The sequence below is a fragment of the Gymnodraco acuticeps genome, unplaced genomic scaffold, assembly GCF_902827175.1.
Source record: "Gymnodraco acuticeps unplaced genomic scaffold, fGymAcu1.1, whole genome shotgun sequence".
Taxonomy (NCBI): domain Eukaryota; kingdom Metazoa; phylum Chordata; class Actinopteri; order Perciformes; family Bathydraconidae; genus Gymnodraco; species Gymnodraco acuticeps.
This window is the reverse complement of record NW_022992174.1, coordinates 24,585-31,584: the sequence shown is the minus strand read 5'-3', so window position 1 is coordinate 31,584 and position 7,000 is coordinate 24,585.

Here is a 7,000-nt window from a genome sequence, read left to right as displayed (position 1 = left end):
CTACAAGTACAGCAGTGCAGGGATGTCGTGTTTCTCTGCTGGTCCCTGAAGGCAGCTTCTCCCTGGTCCAATGGGATTGCTCCGTGTGATTTTTGATTATTGCAGGAGATCGAGAAACACTAACATTTTGAGAAAAGCCTACAAATTCTCTCGGACTATAAAGTCAACAATTTACAGAATATCCAAAATAAATCTCTTAAAGGTGGGGTATGTAATTTATTTCAGAAACACTTGTTATATTCCATGGAATGCTCTCAACGTCCCGATAGCAATGAATATCTGAAGTGCTTTGAAGCCGTGGCGCTGTAGAAAGCTCGACCAATCGTCTGAGCCGGCTGAAGTAACTGGACGGCCTACCTGCCTGTCAGCCTTCCATCTGGGCACAGACTCATCTCGTGCCCTCATTGGTCATGTGTGTTGGGGGAGGGGCTCTGTGAGGAAGGGGCTCTGTGAGGAAGGGGCTCTGTGAGGAAGGGGCTCTGTGAGGAAGGGGCTCTGTGAGGAGGGGCTCTGTGAGGAAGGGGCTCTGTGAGGAAGGGGCTCTGTGAGGGAGGGGCTCTGTGAGGGAGGGGCTCTGTGAGGGAGGGGCTCTGTGAGGGAGGGGCTCTGGAAAGATTATAAACGTCATGTTTGTAATTTATCTGAGATTGTGGTAAAAAATGCAACAAACTTTTCTTTTGAGATGTTTCATTTTAACGCCTTTCATTTCCTAAATCCTCTCTTTTTAAAATCTGACCCCTGTCTCCTGTCTCCTGTCCCCTGTCCCCTGTCCCCTGTCTCCTGTCTCCTGTCTCCTGATCCCTGTCTCCTGACCCCTGTCTCCTGTCTCCTGTCCCCTGACCCCTGTCTCCTGTCTCCTGTCCCCTGACCCCTGTCTCCTGACCCCTGTCTCCTGTCCCCTGTCCCCTGTCTCCTGTCCCCTGACCCCTGTCCCCTGATCCCTGTCTCTTGACCCCTGTCCCCTGACCCCTGTCTCCTGACCCCTGTCTCCTGTCTCCTGTCCCCTGTCTCCTGTCTCCTGTCCCCTGTCTCCTGTCTCCTGTCCCCTGTCTCCTGTCTCCTGTCCCCTGTCTCCTGTCTCCTGTCCCCTGTCTCCTGTCCCCTGTCTCCTGTCTCCTGATCCCTGACCCCTGTCTCCTGATCCCTGTCTCCTGACCCCTGTCTCCTGTCTCCTGTCCCCTGACCCCTGTCTCCTGTCCCCTGACCCCTGTCTCCTGACCCCTGTCTCCTGTCTCCTGTCCCCTGACCCCTGTCCCCTGATCCCTGTCCTCCTGACCCCTGTCCCCTGACCCCTGTCTCCTGACCCCTGTCTCCTGTCTCCTGTCTCCTGACCCCTGTCTCCTGTCTCCTGTCCCCTGTCCCCTGTCTCCTGTCTCCTGTCCCCTGTCTCCTGTCCTCTGTCTCCTGTCCCCTGACCCCTGTCCCCTGATCCCTGTCTCCTGACCCCTGTCTCTTGATCCCTGTCTCCTGACCCCTGTCTCCTGACTCCTGACCCCTGTCTCCTGTCTCCTGTCCCCTGTCTCCTGTCTCCTGATCCCTGTCTCCTGACCCCTGTTTCCTGACCCCTGTCTCCTGTCTCCTGTCCCCTGACCCCTGTCTCCTGTCTCCTGTCCCCTGACCCCTGTCTCCTGACCCCTGTCTCCTGTCCCCTGTCCCCTGTCTCCTGTCCCCTGACCCCTGTCCCCTGATCCCTGTCTCCTGACCCCTGTCCCCTGACCCCTGTCTCCTGTCTCCTGTCTCCTGTCCCCTGTCTCCTGTCTCCTGTCCCCTGTCTCCTGTCTCCTGTCCCCTGTCCCCTGTCTCCTGATCCCTGACCCCTGTCTCCTGATCCCTGTCTCCTGACCCCTGTCTCCTGACCCCTGTCTCCTGTCTCCTGTCCCCTGACCCCTGTCCCCTGATCCCTGTCTCCTGACCCCTGTCCCCTGACCCCTGTCTCCTGACCCCTGTCTCCTGTCTCCTGTCCCCTGTCTCCTGTCTCCTGTCTCCTGTCTCCTGTCCTCTGTCTCCTGTCTCCTGTCCCCTGACCCCTGTCCCCTGATCCCTGTCTCCTGACCCCTGTCTCCTGTCCCCTGACACCTGTCTCCTGACCCCTGTATCCTGTCTCCTGACCCCTGACCCCTGTCTCCTGACCCCTGTATCCTGACCCCTGTCTCCTGACCCCTGTATCCTGTCTCCTGTCTCCTGTCCCCTGACCCCTGTCTCCTGACCCCTGTCTCCTGTCTCCTGTCTCCTGACCCCTGTATCCTGACCCCTGTCTCCTGTCTCCTGTCCCCTGACCCCTGTCTCCTGACCCCTGTATCCTGTCTCCTGTCTCCTGACCCCTGTATCCTGTCTCCTCTCTCCTGTCTCCTGTCCCCTGACCCCTGTCTCCTGTCTCCTGTCTCCTGTCTCCTGTCTCCTGACCCCTGTCTCCTGTCTCCTGTCTCCTGACCCCTGTCTCCTGACCCCTGTATCCTGACCCCTGTATCCTGTCTCCTGACCCCTGTATCCTGACCCCTGTATCCTGTCTCCTGTCTCCTGTCTCCTGTCCCCTGACTCCTGTCTCCTGTCTCCTGTCCCCTGACCCCTGTCTCCTGTCTCCTGACCCCTGTCTCCTGACCCCTGTATCCTGACCCCTGTCTCCTGACCCCTGTCTCCTGTCTCCTGACCCCTGTCTCCTGTCTCCTGACCTCTGTCTCCTGATCCCTGTCTCCTGACCCCTGTCTCCTGACCCCTGTCTCCTGTCTTCTGTCCCCTGACCCCTGTCTCCTGACCCCTGTCTCCTGTCCCCTGTCTCCTGTCTCCTGTCTCCTGTCTCCTGTCCCCTGTCCCCTGATCCCTGTCTCCTGACCCCTGTCCCCTGACCCCTGTCTCCTGTCCCCTGTCTCCTGTCTCCTGTCCCCTGTCTCCTGTCTCCTGTCCCCTGTCTCCTGTCTCCTGTCCCCTGTCTCCTCTCTCCTGTCCCCTAACCCCTGTCCCCTGATCCCTGTCTCCTGACCCCTGTCTCCTATCCCCTGACCCCTGTCTCCTGACCCCTGTATCCTGTCTCCTGACCCCTGACCCCTGTCTCCTGACCCCTGTATCCTGACCCCTGTATCCTGTCTCCTGTCTCCTGTCCCCTGACCCCTGTCTCCTGACCCCTGTCTCCTGTCTCCTGTCTCCTGACCCCTGACCCCTGTATCCTGACCCCTGTATCCTGTCTCCTGTCTCCTGTCCCCTGACCCCTGTCTCCTGACCCCTGTATCCTGTCTCCTGTATCCTGACCCCTGTATCCTGTCTCCTGTCTCCTGTCTCCTGTCTCCTGTCCCCTGTCTCCTGTCTCCTGTCTCCTGTCTCCTGACCCCTGTCTCCTGTCTCCTGTCTCCTGTCTCCTGACCCCTGTATCCTGACCCCTGTATCCTGTCTCCTGTATCCTGTCTCCTGACCCCTGTATCCTGTCTCCTGTCTCCTGTCCCCTGACTCCTGTCTCCTGTCTCCTGTCTCCTGTCCCCTGACCCCTGTCTCCTGACCCCTGTATCCTGTCTCCTGTCTCCTGTCTCCTGTCTCCTGTCCCCTGTCTCCTGTCTCCTGTCTCCTGTCTCCTGACCCCTGTCTCCTGTCTCCTGTCTCCTGTCTCCTGACCCCTGTATCCTGACCCCTGTATCCTGTCTCCTGTATCCTGTCTCCTGACCCCTGTATCCTGTCTCCTGTCTCCTGTCCCCTGACTCCTGTCTCCTGTCTCCTGTCTCCTGTCCCCTGACCCCTGTCTCCTGACCCCTGTCTCCTGACCCCTGTATCCTGACTCCTGTAGCCTGTCTCCTGTCCCCTGACCCTTGTCTCCTGTCTCCTGTCTCCTGTCTCCTGTCTCCTGTCTCCTGTCCCCTGTCCCCTGTCTCCTGTCTCCTGTCCCCTGACCCCTGTCTCCTGATCCCTGACCCCTGTCTCCTGACCCCTGTCTCCTGTCTCCTGACCCCTGTCTCCTGACCCCTGTCTCCTGACCCCTGTCTCCTGACCCCTGTCTCCTGTCTCCTGACCCCTGTCTCCTGTCTCCTGTCTCCTGACCCCTGTCTCCTGTCTCCTGACCCCTGTCTCCTGACCCCTGTCTCCTGTCTCCTGACCCCGGTCTCCTGTCTCCTGTCTCCTGACCCCGGTCTCCTGTCTCCTGTCTCCTGTCTCCTGTTTCAAAAAACACACAATTTGTTTTCGTAAATCTAAGACATTTATCTTGAAAATTATGTTTTTTTTCGTACATTTTTTGTCGTTTAAATCTCACCCCTGTTTCCTGTCTCCTGACTCCTGACTCCTCTCTCCTGCCTCCTCAGACCCCCTGCGCCATCAAGAGGTGCGGGTGCCCCCCCCCCGGCGACGCGCTGTCTCTCGGCCCCCTGGTGGAGACGGAGGGCGAGGCGTACCTGGAGAAGACAGGCGGCGTGCGGCGCCACACGGTCGCCAACGTGCACTGTGACGAGGGGGGCGTGGCCTTCATGCTGGGGGCGGGGCCTATGGCTCCCAGGGGGGGGCGCACGGGGGTCACCTGCAGATAGACACTGGATGCAGAGATGCAAACTGCAGGGACAGGAAGTGACATCACGGGAGGGGAAATGAGAGAAGGATCCACGGAAGATCAGGAAACAACGGTTTTCTCCGAAAATACCACAAAGAGACACGAATTCGTAAAATAGACATAGAATGATAATATATATAAATAAGCATAATATATCTGAAAACATACAGAAAGACTCAAACAGACAGGAAGTCAAAGGATGGGACAGGAAGTGAAAGGATGAGACAGGAAGTGAAAGGATGGGACAGGAAGTGAAAGGATGAGACAGGAAGTGAAATGATGGGACAGGAAGTGAAAGGATGAGACAGGAAGTGAAATGATGGGACAGGAAGTCAAAGGATGAGACAGGAAGTCAAAGGATGGGACAGGAAGTGAAAGGATGGGACAGGAAGTCAAAGGATGGGACAGGAAGTCAAAGGATGAGACAGGAAGTGAATGGATGAGACAGGAAGTGAAAGGATGGGACAGGAAGTGAAAGGATGAGACAGGAAGTGAAAGGATGGGACAGGAAGTCAAAGGATGGGACAGGAAGTGAAAGGATGGGACAGGAAGTGAAAGGATGAGACAGGAAGTCAAAGGATGGGACAGGAAGTCAAAGGATGGGACAGGAAGTCAAAGGATGAGACAGGAAGTCAAAGGATGGGACAGGAAGTCAAAGGATGAGACAGGAAGTCAAAGGATGAGACAGGAAGTCAAAGGATGGGACAGGAAGTGAAAGGATGAGACAGGAAGTCAAAGGATGGGACAGGAAGTCAAAGGATGAGACAGGAAGTCAAAGGATGGGACAGGAAGTCAAAGGATGAGACAGGAAGTCAAAGGATGGGACAGGAAGTCAAAGGATGGGACAGGAAGTGAAAGGATGGGACAGGAAGTCAAAGGATGGGACAGGAAGTGAAAGGATGAGACAGGAAGTCAAAGGATGGGACAGGAAGTGAAAGGATGGGACAGGAAGTGAAAGGATGGGACAGGAAGTGGGATCTCAATGTAAATACATTTCTCTTTTAGCATTCTTAATGATTAATAAAGATTATTAAATTAAAAAAGCTGTGTTTGTTAATCTGTCTGAAACCAGCAGTCTGCTCTGATTGGTCAGCTGGCCGGCTCTGTTGTGATTGGTCGACCGGCTGCTTAGAGATGTCCCGCCTCCTTAGCCTATCATGAACAATGTGTTGCCAGCGCTAGCCAATAGGAGAGCAGGGAGTGTTCCGTAGTGATGTCACTGTGTTCCGTAGTGATGTCACCGTGTTCCGTAGTGATGTCACTGTGTTCCGTAGTGATGTCACCGTGTTCCGTAGTGATGTCACCGTGTTCCGTAGTGATGTCACCGTGTTCCGTAGTGATGTCACCGTGTTCCGTAGTGATGTCACCGTGTTCCGGAAGCCTCTTTTTTAATAATGTGGAAATTAACAGAAAAAAAAAAAACAGTTTTTATTTAATTTACACTTTTTTTGGGTCTAAAGACAAACTCCATAGAGAGCTGCAGTGACGCGTCCTAAAACCCGGAAGTAAGCTGCGCATGGGTTCCCTCGACAAAAAAGCAATGAGATTTCTCCATAGGATTTTAGAAAATAGCTCGAAATCAGGTCAGTGGTTGAGACACATTTAAGAGACAGATCACGTTTTGTTCAGCCGGATAATCTCCACATGTCTACTTTGATAATGTTCTAATCATAACTCTAATGTCCAGAAGCTACATGCTAACGTTATGCTATAAAGGAGCTACAGCGAGTCCAGCAGCACGACTTCAATGTCACGCCAACTTCAGATCCAGATTCAAACGCACAGATTCTAGATGGAACGAGTTGAAGCGTTTGTTTGAACACTCTGCAGGAGGCAGGAACTTGCTTTCAAGCAGAACAGAAACTAACGTAGAGGAGTGTTCACGTGTTCGGCGTAATGACGTACAACGACCTCCACGACTTCTGTAGTCCTATTCAGCCACTTGGTAACAACCATCGTTTCTCAGACACGTCAACTCTTCAGAAATCACCAGTGGGGTCACCATCCGTTCTTTGTAACCTCTATATTGATGATCTGTCTAAGCGACTGAAAGCCTGTAATACTGGATGCATGCTTGGTAGCACTCTAGTGAACCATATTATGTATGCAGATGATGTTGTTGAGCTGAGTCCATCTAGCGCTGGTCTTGGCCTTATTGAACATAAGGTTTAGTACACGCTACCAATGGCAGCTGTGGAGACATTGGTATAGTTGTCTCTTTGTAGGACACTGATTTAAATTATTCTTAAACTATGAATTATTTTTATGCTGTGTATGTAATTTATCATATGTAATGTCTTGTCTTTTATCAGGACCCTGAGTCTGTAATAAAGTTTTCATCCATCCATCTTCTCCAGGGGTGAAAGTGGTTTGAATTTCTTGCAGGTACTATAATGCTACCCCAGCTTCATGCATCCCTGAACACAAACTTCACATGTTTAATGCCTTTATGGGGTAAAATTAGAAACACTTGACAAT